Consider the following 18,190-nt stretch of genomic DNA (forward strand, 5'->3'; position numbering starts at 1 on the left):
GTATCCATACAAGGTGACATAGAGTTCTTTCACTCTAAAATTCTATGACTTCTGAAATTTCCAAAGCTTTTAATATTTAATGTTATTTCCAATGCATGATGCATTCAATTAAGCATAGTGAGTCACATAGCTTTAAAATATCATAGTTAATGTGGCCATGCTTAATTGACTGTTAGTGAGCACAAAACTCATAATTTAGTATTTCAGTAGCTAATTGGGTTGTATATTCTAATAGGAGCCTACTACCTTCACTATGTAAAAAAAAAATTCCAAATTTGATTTGATTATTTCTGAAGTATGAGAAAACTCCTCATGTTGATTATTTTACATATATGAGTATTAAAACTTATTGCTGCTGGTATCACAAATATAAATTTTTTAAAATTATTTAAGACATATCTCTTCATTGGTACAGTTAAAAATGTCATAATAACAATGAGGTAAAAAGAAATCATGCTAATTCAAGTTAAGCCCAATATTAGAAAAGAACCTCAGCTCAAAGAGAAGATTGACAGTAGTTATGTGAAAGGAGAATGGAGCTGCCAAGAATAACTCAGTTAACATTGATATTCTAAGCAAAAGTATTTAAAGTATTTCAAATTCTTGTTCATATAGATGGGGTGGTTAAAAATAAAGAGATGCCCAAATAAGGCTCAGAATTGGGTTTAAAATTTAATACTAACTGTATAATTAATTCAGGAACCAAAAATAACCATATAAATTAAATAAAGCTTTTCTAAGCAATTAAGCTTCCTTATAATTTAAATCCCTGAGTAGAAGCCAACATTTGAAAATTCCCAAGAGAAATATTAGGATTTACTTTCAGAATGATATTAAATGGACATGTTTGATTTATTTTCTTTGGATTGACACTGAAGAAAGTTTTCATGAAGTCTGAGTAAAGTGAATTAAAATAGCTGTATTAAATCAGGAAACAGGCAGCAGCCATGGGAGCTTCTTAGTAAGGAATATGGGATTCTGGCAACATGCAAAGAGAGGGTGACAGAACCAAGTACAGAATAGTACAGAAATTCTAGGAATAAAAACAGCTTAATTAAGATAATCTCCAGGCAATGCCACATTAAACTCCACATTAATAGAAGTATTCTACATCCTTAAAATTCAAATCACAGAAAGGACCGAATAGCCCATCTTCATTTTATAAATGAACTGAGAAAAACTTGGGAGGTCAGGCAATTCCCTAATGTCATTAAATAATTAATGAAAAATTTCAAACTGTATTTCAAGGCTTCAAATTCCTAGTCTAATATTTTTCTTTCCTTTTGCCGGTGTCATTTGTTAAAGACTGTACCTAAAGCATTTTTTTTAATTCATTTATTTTTTTTAAATTGTATTGTTGTTCAAGTACAGTTTTCTGCCTTTTCCCCTTAACTCTCCCCCCCACCCCAGCCATCTCACCTCCCTCCCCTGATTCCAACCCCCCTTGGTTTTGTCCATGTGTCCTTTATAGTTGTTCCTGAAAAACCTTCATCCTTTTCCCTCATTATCCCTTCTCATATCCCCTATGGTTACTGTCCATTTGTTCTTAATTTCAACATCTCTGGTTATATTTTGCTTGGTTGTTTGTTTAGTTAATTAGGTTTGATTTATAGGTGAGATCATATAGTATTTGTCTTTTGCCACCTGGCTTATTTCACTTAGCATAATGCTCTCCAGTTGCATCCATGTTGTCGCAAAGGGTAGGAACTCCTTCATTTTTCTTCTGTGTTGTATTCCATTGTGTAAATGTACCATAGTTTTTTGATCCATTCATTTACTGATGAGCACTTAGGCTACTTCCAGCACCTGACTACTGCAAATTGTACTGCTACAAACATTGGGATGCATAGGTTCTTTTGTATTGGTGTCTCAGAGTTCTTAGGATATAATCCTACCAGTGGAATTGCTGGGGCAAGAGGGAGTTCCATTTTTAGTTTTCTGAAGAAATTCCATACTGTTTCCATAGTGGCTGCACTAGTCTGCAACCCTACCAACAGTGCACTAGGGTTCCCTTTTTGCCACACCCTTTCCATCACTTGTTGTTTATTGCTTTACAGTGGCCATTCTCACTGGTGTGAAGTGGTATCTCACTGTGATTTTAATTTGCATCTCTCTGATGGCTAGCAATGATGAGAATATTTTCATATGTTGCTGGGCTCTCTGGATGTCCTCCTTAGAGAAGTGTCTGTTCAGGGCTTTTGCCCATTTTTTAACTGGGTTATTTGTCTTCCTGAAGTGGAGTTGTATGAGTTCTTTATATATTTTGGAGATCAAATCCTTGTCTGAGGTATCATTGGCAAATATGTTTTCCCTTATGGTTGGTTCTCTTTTAATTTATGGAATGCTATTTTTGTATCTCTTTTAATTTATTTTAATGCTATTTTCTTTAGCTCTGCAGAAGCTTTTTAATTTGATGAAGTCCCATTTGTTTATTTGTTTCTTTATGTCCCTTGCTCTAGGGGACATATCAGTGAAAATACTGCTGAATGAAATATCTGAGATTTTCCTGCCTATGTTCTCCTAAAGGACTTTTATGGTGTCATGATTTATATTTAAGTCTTTTATCTATCTTGAATTTATTTTTGTATATGGTGTAAGTTGGTGATCAAGTTTCACTTTTTTGCATGTAGCTGTTCAATTCTCCCAACACCATTTTGTTGAATAGGCTATTTTTACTCCATTTGATGCTGCTGCCCCCTTTGTCAAATATTAATTGACCATAGAGACTTGGCTTTATTTCTGGGTTCTCTATTCTGTTCCATTGGTTCATGTATCTGTTTTTATGTCAGTACCAGGCAGTTTTGATTACAGTGGCCTTGTAATACAGTTTGATATCAAGTATTGTGATCCCTCTTACTTTTGTTCTTCTTTCTCAGAATTGCTGTGGCTAATTGGGGTTGTTTATGGTTTTATATAAATTTCTGATGTGTTTGTTCTATATCTGTGAAATATGCCATTGATACTTTAATAGATATTTCATTGAATCTATAAATTGCTTTGGGTAGTATGGACATTTTAATGATCTTAATTCTTCTAATCCATGAACATGGTATATGTTTCCATATGTTTGTGTCTTCCTTAATTTTGTTCTTCAGTGTAGTGTAGTTTTCTGATTACAGGTCTTGTACTTCCCTGATTAGGTGTATTCCTAGGTATTTTATTTCTTGTGTTGCTATATCAAATGGGATTTTTGTCCTGATTTCTGTTTCTGATATATCACTATTGGTATACAAAAATGCCTTTGATTTCTGAATGTTGACTTTGTATCCTGCTGTTTTGCCAAATTCATTTATTAGGTCAAGCAATTTTTTGGTGGAGTCTATAGGATTTTATATGTACACTATCATGTCATCTGCAAACAATGAATTTTGTTTCCTCTTTTACAATTTGGATGCCTTTTATTTCCTTTTCTTATCTGATTGCTGTGGCTAGGACTTCCAATACTATGTTGAATAAAAGTGGTGAAAGTGGACAACCTTGTCTTGTCCCTGAACTTAGTGGGAAAGTTTTTAGTTTTTGCCCATTGAGTATGGTGTTGGTTGTAGGTCTCTCATATATAGCCTTTATTAGATTGAAGAATGCTCCCTTTACTCCCACTTTGCTGAACGTTTATCATAAATGGGTGCTGTACATTATCAAATGCTTTTTTTGCATCTATTGGCATAAACATGTGTTTTTTTTCTTTGTTCTTGTTTATGTGATGTATTATGTTTATTGGTTTGCAAATATTGTACCATTCTTGCATCCCTGGGATGAATCCCACTTGGTCATAGTGTATGATCTTTTTAATGTATTGCTGGATGTGGTTTGCCAATATTTTGTTGACAATTTTAGTGTCTATGTTCATCAGCAATATTGGCCTGAAGTTTTCTTTCTTCGTTGTGTCTTTATCTGGTTTTGGGTGATGTTGCCCTCATTAGAAAAGTTTGAGAGTCTTCCATTTTCTTGGATTTTTTGGAGTAGTCTGTGAAGGATAGGGACTCTTCCTTAAATGCTTTGTAGAATTATCCTGTGAAACCTTCCAGTCCAGAGCTTTTGTGTTGGGAGTTTTTTTTTATTACTGCTTCAATTTTGTCAGATTTTATTCGTCATTCAGGCTTTCTGTTTCTTCTTTTTTTAAGATTTTATTTATTTATTTTTAGAGAGGAAAGGGAGAGAGAAAGAGAGAGAGAGAGAAACATCAATGTGTGGTTGCTGGGGGTCATGGCCTGCAATCCAGGCATGTACCCTGACTGGGAATCAAACCTGCGATATCTGTTTCTTCTTGATTCAGGTTTGGAAGATTATGTTTTTCTAGAAGCTTGTCCACTTCATTCAGATTTTAAAATTCTTGCCATATAGTTGTTAATAGTAATTTCTGACAATCCTTTTCATTTCTGTAGTATCATTTGTAATCTGTTCTCTTTCATTTCTGATTTTATTTATTTGGGTCCTCTTTTTTTTTATGAGTGTGGTTAAAAGCTTGTTGATTTTGTTTATCTTTTCAGAGAACCAACTCCTGGATTTACTGATCCTTTAATTTTTTTTGCCTCTATATTATTTAATTCTTCTTTGATCTTGGCTATTTTCTTCCTTCTACTTGTCCTGGGCTTTGTTTGTTGTTGTTCCTGAGTCATGTGGATGTATGATTAGTTTATTTATTTGAAATATTTCTATTTTTAGGTAGACCTGAATTGCTATAAACTTCCCTCTAAAGGCTGCCTTAGCTGTGTCCTTAGGTCTATTGTGTGTTCATTTTCATTTTTTTTCCAGAAACTTTTTGATTTCTTTCTTGATCCCATTGTAAACTTCTAAATTCTTTAATACAGGTTTACTTGTGGTAGTTTGAAGATGATACCAGTGAGCTTACCTCAAGCTACTATTTCCTTTAATTAAAGTACAAGGCATTAATTTTATAATTCAAGAAGAAATATGAAAGTTTTGAATTTGTAATGAATGGATTAAAAATGAATTGTAATTATATCATTAAATCCTGATATATAGAATAAATATGGCAGCTCAAATATATCTGAAAATTCTTTGCAATAAAACAAGAACAGTTCAAATTTTTGAGTTGGTGAAATAATGTTTATATTTCTCATTACCACTGTCCTAAAATATCAGGAACCAAAGAACAGATTTTAAATTGCACTCAAGCACATAGACATCTTTTGATTAAGTAAATATAAATAAGTAAAGTCATCATAATACCATCTTGTCATTCTTATTAGTCTAGAAATTATATGTATGACAGGAGCTCCATCCCTTTTATTAAAATCCCTTTATCTTTCTCTACTCCAGCTTTTCATACTTCAGTTGCATTAGAGTTCCACACTTTGAGTTTCAGATTCAGTAAATGTGACATGTAGCCTAAGAATTAGCCTTTCTAACAATTTCTTTGGTGATAAGGCTACTTGTCTGGTAAACACACTTTAAGGACCACTGCTTCACTCTGTATAGTTCATTTGTATTTTAATTTATACAGTCCTACATTATTATGTACAATTAATCATTAATGTAATTGTCAATGTTCATTTTTCTTTAGGCTTTTTTTTCTAATTTGAGGTGGGAAAAACTTGACCTGGGTTAATTATTTTCATATCCATACTCTCCCATTGTTTAAAAACACAGTATTCTTCAATCTATTCAAACCATAATTATTAGATCCCAATTCCACATAATTTTAATTTATATTTCTCACTTCAGTATGAGACCATTTCTTTTTAAAATGCATCTGTAAATGGAAAATAACTGATTTTGCTTTATAACAATAATTGTTATATATTTAGCGATTGATATTAAATAGATAATGAATCTCTCCTCAAAAATTCTCTTGTGAACAAACACTGATTGCAGGCCTTGATGGAAAAACACAAAATTGATGAGTTGTGAAACACAGCTTGCCAGGGTACTGTAGGAGCTATTAAATCACCTTAGTTTTCTTCTACAGCCTGAATTACGAGCTCATTTATTTGTTCTTCCTTCAACTTCTTGGAAATTTCTCATGTTAAATTGCTCTCCCTTTGACCCTACCTTGCTTTTCACAATCTAATTGAAATGTGGAACCAAAGAATGGAGTCACAGAGGGTGAAATATATTTTGAGCTTGTCCATTCACTAAACCACATATAGTTCAGAGTGCGGTACTGTGTGTGTGCATGTGTGTACATGTGAGAGCAATGGTGTTTGTCTCCAATACAACTTTTCCTCAAAAATAGTCCTGATTTCTTATTAAATCAAATCACTAAGCATTCAATATACAATGGCCTGCAAAAGATGCAATTATTTGATTATAAAATTAACTATTTATATATCTATGGTGCTAGGTGAGTACCAGGAACATCTAGTGGAACACTTCATAAAGTATATGATTGCCTAAACACCATGCTATAATATTGAATGTAAACTGTAATTAAAAGTATTTTAAAAATTAAAAAAATGTAGACATGGCAAAATATTTACAAGGCTTTCATAGCCATTGAAACACTAGCAGTAAGTATGATAAAGTTAGTAAAATGAGCATTTCTGACTTCTTGGATTTTGGGGAAAAAACAAACAAAACCTAGTATTCATTGAAGAGTTTTGAAACTGACTGGAAAGTTCCTAAAGTCAATTATGATTATTATAAATGTGTAATGGTGTTTGGGTTTTACTCAAAATATATCATTATTAATGAACTAATAGTTTTTAGAACTCAAGATAATCTTGTGTTCTGTAAAATACTGGAATACAAAGCTTCCATACTAAAGCACAAAATATCACAACTGGAATGAATATTCCAAAAACTGGTCATGAACTTATTTGCATTAAGGTTCTTATTCTTGAGCTCCCAAAAACAAAAATATAAATAGAATGTGTTTCTGTTGCAAGCCCCCCTAGAAACTAGAGTTCATAGGCTCTCTGAAACACTATTTAAATCTGCTTGGCAATATCTGAAATGTACATTCTAAGTCATGGCAACTGTAGAAGCTTCCGTGTCTGCCTGTATGTTCCACTGTTATGCATATAGGCTTGCTTTGACACTGGGATTCTAAGAACTTCATTACTGGAACTTTTAAAAGCATTTTGTTTTGCCTTATAATACTTAAATAATGTGGTAAATTTTATAATGTTCCATTTTGAAATAAAAGTGATTGTAACCCCATTTTAAGGTTAAACAAACATTATTTACCCAAAGTGTACTTTAGCAATTAATTTAATAATTATATTATGCATTATATCATATAGAACATGATCTCATTTGTGGTAAAATCAAAGCAATTTCATTAATTTTTGTATATTTTCAAAATTTAATATTCAATTACTGCTCATACTAATAAATTTGTTTTCCCATTTGAAAACCAGGATCAATATGGTTTACAAAGACTTCTCCATTATCAAAGGAGACAAATGATCTTAAAAAGAGCATCACTTAAAAAAAGAAAGATCACATCTCAGAACCTGTTTTTAGAAAACTTTATTAATTTGTGTTTACTGTTTCAATGATTGTATGGATACAAGGAAGTTGTAGTAAAGGAGGAACTTATTTCAGTAATTGAATAATAGATTCCCTAATGAGGTCTATATATTAAAAGTACTGAAAGATTGTCTAAAATATAAAATTATTTTAAGAGTGCTGAGCACAAAGGGACTTTCTTAGTCACTCAGAGGAATCTCTCTGAAGCCCAAAGTCAGCTTAATCTGTATTCTGAAGCATGAAAATTTGTAGAAAAATAATAACAGTAAGTGTTACATTAAAATGTAATAAAGTCTTAGGCTTTTTACATCTTGGACTTGCTTTGAAGTAATGATATTTCAGATCTTATGTATTGCCACAAAATTATTATTAGACCATGGGTTGAAGTTTCAGATGTTTGTAATTCTAGAACCTGTGTTTTCCCATGATATAAAACAACTTAAGTCATTTTAAGAATTTACTGTAAATTCTAAAATCTCAAAAGATTCAAATATATTTTTCAAATTCAAATATATTTTTAAATTTTTCAAATTCAAATATATTTGTATCAAATTCAAATATATTTTTATTTAGAGATAAAATGTACAATTTTTTTCTATTTTTTCTATTCATTCCTACTCTTAATGAAGTAAAATTCATTGGATACTAATAGCAGAAAAGCATATAATTAACAGCATAACTTTAGTTTGTTATGTGATGTCAGAAGATATTTGATCAACTGAGACAAAAACATTATAGTCATGTTAAAAAGAAAAAGTAGTAAATAATCTTTAAAAACCATTTTATATGTACATGAGTTATACCTAGTGTTTGGTATTCTTGAGTATTTGTATTCTCAACAGAAGTTACTTTTATTCCTAACAGCAACTTTTGTATTCATTTTTTCTAAATATTTTACTATAAAACTTCCATATATCCAAAAATAATAAAAGAATTACTCAGAGAATACCTACAATCTTTTCTACAACTCTTGGATTTTGATGTGTGCTTTATGATATATCTGTCTAAACCCTCAATCATATTTTTATGTGTTTCATATATTTTATTCTAAAATACTTTAGAATACATACCTGAAATTGAGCTTAAGATTTTAGGGAATAAAATTTCTGTACTGTATATGCACAAAATTTTAATGCATCCAAGTATAATTTTTAGGCACCTTAGTCTATCTTGTTTCTGCACTAAGTTCTGTATCCTTATCCTACACCAGATGTCCCTGTTTCACTATAATTCGTATATTCTAAGTGGCAGAAATCACAAAGTACCCTGCCTTTCCTAGCCCTTAACCAATATGCTGCTTATTCTCATAGGGATACTAATATGTCATGTAGCTTTGTACTAAGCTGTTCGCTGACACATTCTTACAAGAATATTGAACCAAAGGAGGCAGCCATCAGCATTTAGTAGTAACAGAGGAAAATAGAAACAAACACAAAAATGCCAAGGCATAAGATAATTAATCCCTAAATGAAAGGTCATTTATAATATGGGTATACAAAAGTGACATTACTAAAATGAATAATCATGACTTCATACACAAGATCTATTTTCCTGACAAATGTTAGCCTACATCTACCTTGGTTGTACTAATAAGTGCTATTAAAGGCAATGTTGTTCGCCTAAAGGCATGGTTCATTGCTAATGTGAAATGTTGCCTGAGGTTTACAAATGATAATACTTGATTGTTAACATGCCACACTATAAAATCAATTTCCTCTGCTCTAAATAAAATTTTTGTAGCCTTATAAATAATTAAACTAAGGGTTATAATAGTACAAGAATATTTCCATTGACCTCAAGAATAACTCTGTCATTATAGTCTTTTTATTAGAGGCCATTTTTATAGAGTTAAAAAAGTGGTAAGATATAGTACATAAAAACTTAATATCTACAAAATATGTAGCTTCTTTAATTCTTTAGAGAATCCTATATTCAGACAATGTTAGCATAATTTAGGAGCCAAACTATCCCACACCAATTGGTTTAATGGGTTTAAAAGAGCTCACAATAAATCTGAGAAATATTGCTATCATACTACCTGTAAAAAATTTAAAAATGTTTCAAGATAGAGTGTATCAAAGTCTTAGTGAATGTGAAATAGTTAGGTGAAATAGTGGTTCGCATATATAAAGTGAGCTGACTATTAACATAAGTGTGATCCATTTTTATGTATTGTCTACAGCTGAATTATGCCAAAAGAGGTTAGACAAGAACCATTTACAAATAAAGTACTGATTATAACAGTTTATTAGTACTGATTATAACAGTTTACATCTCAAAGGGGACATCCTCGGGATTTAGAAATTGAATACCTGGCATTTTATGAATTATAATACTTTAGAACCATTTTCTTCCCCACTTTTTCACTTTTCAGCACACCACCAAAATAATTGCATATACCAAGAGTAAATCAGGTGGTCTAGACTGTGAGATTGAGTTTCAGGACTCAGGGTCAGGTGAGTTTATGGTGGTCAGCCCAGCACAGTACAAATGCCATCTCTTTCCCTGTTGTAATCCACTGGGTGTCATACATTCGAAAAGTCATTATTTTACTACTGCTATGACACTCCCTAAAAGAAGCTATTAAAATCAAACAAGCCACATCTTGATAAATAACATAATTTGTGAGACAAAAGTGAGGTCAAATAAGGTAAAACAGAGAGGAGCATTTGACACAAAGAAATAAAACAGATTTTTTTAAATGATGAAAGGGATAGTTTTATTTACCTAAGGGTTGGAAAAGTCACTAAAATGCTAAAGCTGGATAGACCAGAGTTTATATTGCCAGTTGAATTAGTCTGCTAGGACTCCCATAATAAAGTACTACAAACTGACAGTTCAAAACAGCAGATATGTATTGTCTCAAAGGTCTTAGAAATCCGAAATGAAGGTGTTGGCAGGGCCTTGCTGCCTCTGAAACCTCTAGGGAAGGACCCTTTGTTGTGTCTTTGAGCTTCTGGTAGCCCCATGCATACCTGGATGTGTTGGGTGTAGTAGCATATTTTTTTACATATTTATTAATTGATCTTAAAATAACAATAAATACTACTGATTACCATGAATAGCATGTTTTTATGAAAATATATTTTCAAAACAAAAAAATAGAAGAGTAACACTATTTTACATTTTTAAAAAATAACAAATGTTCAAATACCTTTATGCCAAATATTATTTTTTTCTTTTTAACTAGATGATGTTATTCAGTGATGGTCTTTTGAGGAATATGGCATTTCATTTTTAGGGAAGAGGAAGAAAAGTTGTAGGGCCTGAAGCTATATGCGTTAATAGAAAATTTAAAATAGACCAGAAATAAAAATGCTTTTCATTTGTACCATGCACTCCTTTATCCTGAAAATGGTCTGTTGATCTAGTTTGTAAATGGATTTTGTAGGAAATGCCAAGGCAAACTATTCTTCCCCAGAAGCTGATTAACTCATGAACCAAACCAAACCTGAGGATACAGGATGGCCCAATTCAGTCCGGGAGGGAGAGTGCACATCTGGGTAGAGGTGGCATTTGCCTAGGAGCCTGCCACTCAGGCAGCAGTCTGACTCTTATTGCCATGCCTCTGTTTCCTCTCTCCTCTGATAAAACTTTTTTTTATTATTCATAGTTGACAAATACTTGTGTTGCATTACTCAAGAATACAGGGTCTGGCAGAAGTAACACCTGCTTGATTGTGGTTGGTAGGGTAATAATATGGGTGTAATAATCTATAGTTTTAATTTGAACATTTCACCTGAAATGTCAGATAGTGTGCTTGAATGTCATATTATGTTACAGAATTACATGCTTATGATTTTGTAATAAAAGATTTTGTAATAAAAATGGGCATTATTTATGCCAGACCCGTATATTTAGAAGACAAAAGGTCCAGCATTAGGCTGTTTTAATTTGTAAATGACAAGTACAAGGAAGCTCTCACTACACAAAGCAAATATTAAAAAATAATATAACATCACTACAATGGGAGACTTAAGCTAATATTAAAACACATTAAAAAGCTCCCCACTAAATCACAAGCAGTCAGGAGAACGGAGGTGCCAAAGGGTTAACAACTGTTAACCAAGTGAAATATGCAGAAAAGAAAGCACATTACACAGGGAAACAGCATAGGCAAAGACAAGTAACTTAATATAGCTGAAAAATACAGTGCAAGATGAAGATTAAGCTGGAGTAATAGGCATGGAGCAGAAAGTAAAAAAGAATCGAGTATAAATCTATGGACACTGGATGGTTGAGGTGAAAAGGGATGAGGATACGAAACACAGAGGGAGACTTCTGCAGGTGTTTAGTTGCAGAGATCTGTATCAGAGAGGCTGTCCACATGTGGCATGTGAGCTAGCATGAAGGGGAGAGTCCAACATGGAGGCAGTCAAGACTTTGCATATTTTAGTATAAACAGAAGAATTAAAAACAGTCAAGAGGTGCCTCAAGTTGTTTTTGTTTTTAAAATTTGTATCTTAAGCATCCAAGTTTCTTTTGACTCAGGAAAACTGATGGGACAAACAAAATGCCTCAGCCTGAATGTTAACTAAAAAAGAAAATGAAATATTCAAGCTATATTATTGAACATAGGTGAGAAAATAGTAAAAGGTAAGTTAGATAGAAAAATTAAATAAATCAGATATATTTTTCCAAGCTAATATGCTAGACAACATCCTATGGCAATATGAAGGATTTCAGGTTTTTAAATAAGGATTATGTATTATGTCATATGCTTCTTAAGAAGATCTCCCTGGAAGCAATATGGAAGACTTATAGAAGGTATTAAAGCCAATTGTGTGGCTTTACCATGATCCTGGTGAGAGTGACAAAGACTGAGTTAAACCATACAGCACTGATAAGTTCTACAGATGTTTAAAGGTGATTATATAATAGTAAGACTTTCGGACTATGTGAACTCAATCTGCCTTCCACCCTAACCTCCACATATGTTCATTGTCTCTAATTTTCACGGGTGCACTTTTGATTTGTATTTCCTATTTTGAAAGAAATAAAGTACTTTGGATGACCCTAGAGTCAAGAGGAAATATAATGATAACAGAGAGAATGACATGATTTCATTATCCTTAAATACTAAACTGTATTTGATGACCAGAATCTGCTAATACCCGTTAATTAGTTATTTCACATGTGGCTTCTTTGAAGTTCAGTTGAACAAAATTGGGGCTGTGAGCCTGCCCATGTGTTCAGGCCCATCCCAGTCCTGGGCTCTGGAGACTAATATCAAGCCCAAACGCCTACTGTGCATTCCTAGTGCTGACAGATAAGCAGTCTACAGTGAGCTTGGCTAGCAGTTATATCAACAAGTGGAACTGAGAGAAGAGAAAGAAGATCGATTCCTAATGCTGACTGAAGCATACAGACCATTTATTAATATTTATGACATTTTTAAGCAAAGGAACAAACTCACAGTTTTATGATTAAATCAAATAGTAATTACAACACAAAAATTCCTTATTTTCTCTTTCTACCCTCCAGTCCTGCTTCCAAGAGGGTATTACTATTCATTTTTTATTAGAAATTCTCCATTTCCAGATAACATGTTTATAATGTTATTTCATGGTTTGCCAGTTTTAGAAAGATTATATTGACTTCGTTATAGAGGATTTAGTTTCTTTTATTTCCTACCATCCTCCTCCACTACCCTCCAGGTTCATTTATTTATTTTGATGAAAAAATAATCAATGTTTACATTTTTCACAATTTCTGAATTTACTGTTAACCACAGAGCCAAGCTGTTTACTATGATTTCATTTTGTTTTATGCACTGCTTTTAGCTTTTTCAAGAATAATCAACTTTTTTTTTTCTTATAGTATTTGCTATCAGCATAGCTATAATCATTTAAGTGATCTATTACATCATGTATTTCATTGCCCTTCCTCTTTACATTTCCTTTTGTGAAAGAGTGATAATTGTCACTGGCTGGAAGCATAAATCATGCCTGCAGTAAATGAACCACTCTATTTCAGTATGCTCTCTCCCAGTTGGAAACGTAACTGAATCTTCAGTTGGCTACTACACTGTTCTTCACAATGAGTGGCTTACAGTTTTCGGGGTAGATAGTAACACCTTTGAATTCCCTTGACATGTGCTCATTCAATTGTCTCACACAATTACAGAGGAGGAAATATCCCAACATTTGCAGATCTTCAGTGGGCAAGTGGATGATCCAAAAGAACTAATATATATTTCTGGTACCAGTCTGAAGGCCTGAGAATTAGGAAAGCTAACTATGTAAGTTCTAGTCCAAATTCCAGCAAGCTCAAACATGAAAGAGAGCTGATATTTCAGTTCAAGTCTGGAAACCAGAAAGACTAATGATCCAGCCTAAAGTAGTTAGGCAAGAACTCCCTGTTGTGTGCTGGAGGGTCAGCCTTGATGCTCTATTTAGGCTATCAACTGATTGAATGAGACCCAGATTAGGGAGGGTGATCTGCTTCACTCAGTCTAGGTATTCAAATGTTAATCATTTCAAAACTAACCTCACAGACACACCCAAGATAATGTGTAACCAAATAGCCAGGCACTCTGTGAATCTTTCACGTTGATAAATAAAACTAACAAGTTATTTTCATAAGGTGAAATATTCTATTTTGGTGAAACTTGCAAAATGATGTGAATTCTTGGCTCTCAATGGGGTGACTTTTTTTCTCCGAAGGGACATTTGACAATATCTAGAGAAAATTTTTGTTGTTACAACTGAGAGGGGTAGTATTAACATCTAATGCTAGATGCGAAGAATACCGATAAAGATCCCAAAATGCACAGGACAGCTATACACACACACACACACACACACACACACACACACACACACAAAGCATCATTCAGCCCAAATATCAATAGTGTTGTGGTTGAGACTTCCCAGTTTGGTGAAAAAATGTATACCATCATGGAATGATGGTATACCATCATGGTATACCATACATGGAAAATGTATACCATAATTCCATCATGGAATCACTTCATCCCAGGTATCAGAGGTTGTATAGTTATATTCCAGTAAACATGCACCATCTAGAACATCAACTGCAACTGAAGTAATCTCTGAATAAATGTATGATAATCCTTAGTAATTCTTCAAGATCCTTCTTCTTTCTTCACAGTCCTAGGAGCAAGTCAACTGGACCTGTGATGGGAATGACCACTTTTACATTATTTATTTGATTTGCAATCTTATAAACAAAGAACACATTCTAGGGGTTCTTAATTGATTGTCTCTATCATAATGGTTTTCAAAACAATGAGTCCTACTTAAACAATGATTATCATGCATGTCTGCCATTTAGTAATGAGGCACATAGTCATGTAATGTCTGCCATGCCAACACATTTACTGATCTCTGAATTTGGGCCATTAAGTAATTTTTGACTTGGTCAGTAGAAATCCCCATTTTGACTGGTAGACCCTGGTGTCATCTGGGGTTCCTTATAATTAAGTTTGATTTGTAGACATTGTCTTGTAATACATAAAATAAGTGGGTGTTCTGTTTCCTCATGCAGAGATATCCTAGATAGAGGCTATATTGCCCCTTAGGGAAGGATTGGAGGAGCAATATAGTGCACACTCCTGTCAATAGTGCATCATCCTTTCTAAAGGAGACATGGGCTCCCATTCATGGGTATTTGTACTGTCTTAGGTTTGAAAACTGGATAAAAAGACCAGTGATTTGCAATTATGACAGAAGTCAGATTTTTTTCCAGCTAGACCTAGAGATTTTTCTGTTATAGATAAAAAAAAATGTTATAATACGCTTATATCTATTTTATACCTAGGTATATATTGACCAAGTAAATCATGCTGTTAGATTGTGCATGTAAAAAGTGTATAGTAGATTTGGGCTATAAGACAGGGGGAGACAATAGCCTGGATTCTGAGAATGTGTACTAGCCATGCAATAGCATGCACCGATTTATTTTCCATTTTTATGTTATTCCAATTTTTGTTCTCTTTTCTCATTGTAATCTGGTATTAAATGCTTGTGACTATATATTTTGGAGATTAAACTCTTATCAGATGTATCATTGGCAAAGATGGTATTTAATACAATGGATTTCCTTTTAATTTTGCTGATAGTTTTGTTAGCTGTGCAGAAGCTATTTAGTTCAATGTAGTCCCACTTGTTTATTTTCCCCTTTGATTCCATTGCCCTAGGAGATATATTTTGCAAAATATTGCTATGTGAAATATCTGAGATTTCCTAAGAATCCCAAAACAGCAATACAAAGATGATATGCACACCTGTGTTCGTAGAAGCATTATTTACAGTGGCCAAGATCTTGAAACAGCTTAAGTGCTCATCAGCAGATGAGTGGATAAAAAAGCTGTGGTACATTTACACAATAGAATACTATTTGGTTATAAAAAGGAAGGAAATCTTACCTTCTGCAACAACATGGATGGACCTGGAGAATATTATGTTAAGTGAAATAAGCCAATTAGTGAATGAAAAATACCACATGATTTCACTTGTATATGAGTTTAATGAACACAATAAACTAAGGAACAAAATAGAAATAGAAGCATAGATACATGGAACAGACTAACAGCTCCCAGAGAGGAGGTTAGAGGAACTGAGTGAAAGATGGTGAAGGGATTAACCAAAGAACATTAATGCATGACCCGTGGACATGGGCAAGAACAATTTGGGGATTAATTTAGGGAGGGGAGAGGGTGGGGTTGTGTGGAGGAAAGAAAGTGAGAGAAAACTGGGACTGCCTTGGCTGGTGTGGTTCAGTGGATTGAGTGACAGCCTGGGAACCAGAGAGTTGCTGGTTTGATTTCCAGTCTAGGGCACATGCCTGGGTTGTGAGCCAGGTCCCCAGTTGGGGGCACATGAGAGGCAAACTCATGTTAATGTTTCTCTCCCTCCCTCCCCCTCTCCAAAAATAAATAAATAAATATAAAATCTTAAAAAGAGAAAAAGAAAAAGTGAGGACAACTGTAATAGCATAAACAACAACGACAACAAAATGGTGATGATATATAAGTAACTCCAGAATCATTGAAACCATAACATATTTAAATGAACTCTATTCAATCAATCAGCGTTATATATATAATGTTTGCATACATGTATGCATGTACACATATACATACATACACACACATATATACATATATATAACCACAAAAACAACACAAGATTGAATTTATTTTCATTATAAATGTGTCACAGTCATTTGTGTACAATTTTCTCCTCTCTCTCTCTCTCAATTTTTTCCCATCTTCTTTTTTAAATCCTTGACACTATGTTGAGCTAGAAGCACTTCCTCAATGAAATAAACATTACTGTATTTTTATTTTATGCTCCTTTGAATACAGCACTCTGTGGAAAGAAGTCTTTGATAAACAAATGTACATAAACTTAAAAAAAAGTAAAGAATTATCTGGTCATGTTTAGAAGCAGAACAAGAAAACAAACAAAAAGCAAGAAGAAAGTCATGCTACTTATGAGTTAGCATATGCAAACATCCTTTGACAATTCTGGCCAATAATACTATTGGTTAGAAACTAAAGAGCCGATGAACAGTGCCTTTAAATATGAAGACTAACACTGAGGACAATGACGTTTTTAGGGAAAATAAATTAAAAAGAGCTCATTTACGGTGTGCAGGAAATACAATTCTCAAAAATTACAGAATTCAATGAGTTACCTTTAAAAATATCAGCTGAGGTTATAATTTCAGTTGCCTAAGATAAAAAATGAATCTAATTTTTTTTGAATTTACAGAATAAAACAAAAGTAGAAAGGCCAATTAATGTAAAGCTTTCATTGGTCATTACTTATTTAGTTAATCAAAAGCAAATATTGTAATTGAAGCTAAGCTGAAAAAGCATGAAGGTGATTCTCCATACTGAAAGTAAACAGAGACATTTTACTCCTTGGTCCAAACCAAACACTGGAGGAAGTCACCCACATCCAGCAAAGATGGGATGCAATCTGTATTAAAAGGTTCCAACCCGATTAAGTCAGGGCCAGATGGTTTATCCAGTCCAAAACACAGTATTATAAAAATTAGGCCAACTAGGTCTTTAGTTGTTTTTGTGAGCTACAAGGAGATGAAGTGAGGGAGAAGTGTTTTTCTCAGTAAGCCTGGACTCTGGAATCTAATTTGTTGTTTAGTAAGATGGCTTAATGTAGTTACCTACTGTGTTAGTGATTTCAGCAAATGAAGACTTCAGTCTCAGTAGAAACTTTGCCATTACTATTAAAAACAGCTGCCCTAGAGCCAACAAGGGACTGTGAGATTATAATAGATAGAGAGGGCTACATTATCCTTGGCTCTTCAGTTTTCAAGAAAGATTTTACATAATCATATGATTCTTACATTTGGTCCATAATGGATGAAAGAAGAGGTCTCAAAGAGTGTTTACCTTTTAATATAACAGGTGGAAGAAAGTCACATTCATGGCTGAAAAGTACAAGTATCTACCCATAGCATCCCATCTATTTGATTTGAGGGTGTTCTTGGCTTTTCTCTAAACCAGTACATAGAGAAGATTATTAGGATCATCAATAAAAGCTTTCAATATTACAGGGAAGAACACATTAAAAGAGAAGCTATAAGAACTGTGTTTTAAAAAATACTGCCTAATAACTTTTGCCTGTCCAATTTAGAACCATAAATCCAACCTATCTTAAGAAAATATCTTGCAAATGGCAACATTCTGGAGGCTGTCCAAATTACAGAGAGTCTGAGGTCCCTGATGACAAGAAGAGGTATTCATGATGCTGTGGTAGGTGCT

This window comes from Phyllostomus hastatus, unplaced genomic scaffold (assembly GCF_019186645.2).
Source record: "Phyllostomus hastatus isolate PE091 unplaced genomic scaffold, TTU_PhHast_1.1 phas_contig_86, whole genome shotgun sequence".
In the NCBI taxonomy this organism is placed as follows: Eukaryota; Metazoa; Chordata; class Mammalia; order Chiroptera; family Phyllostomidae; genus Phyllostomus; species Phyllostomus hastatus.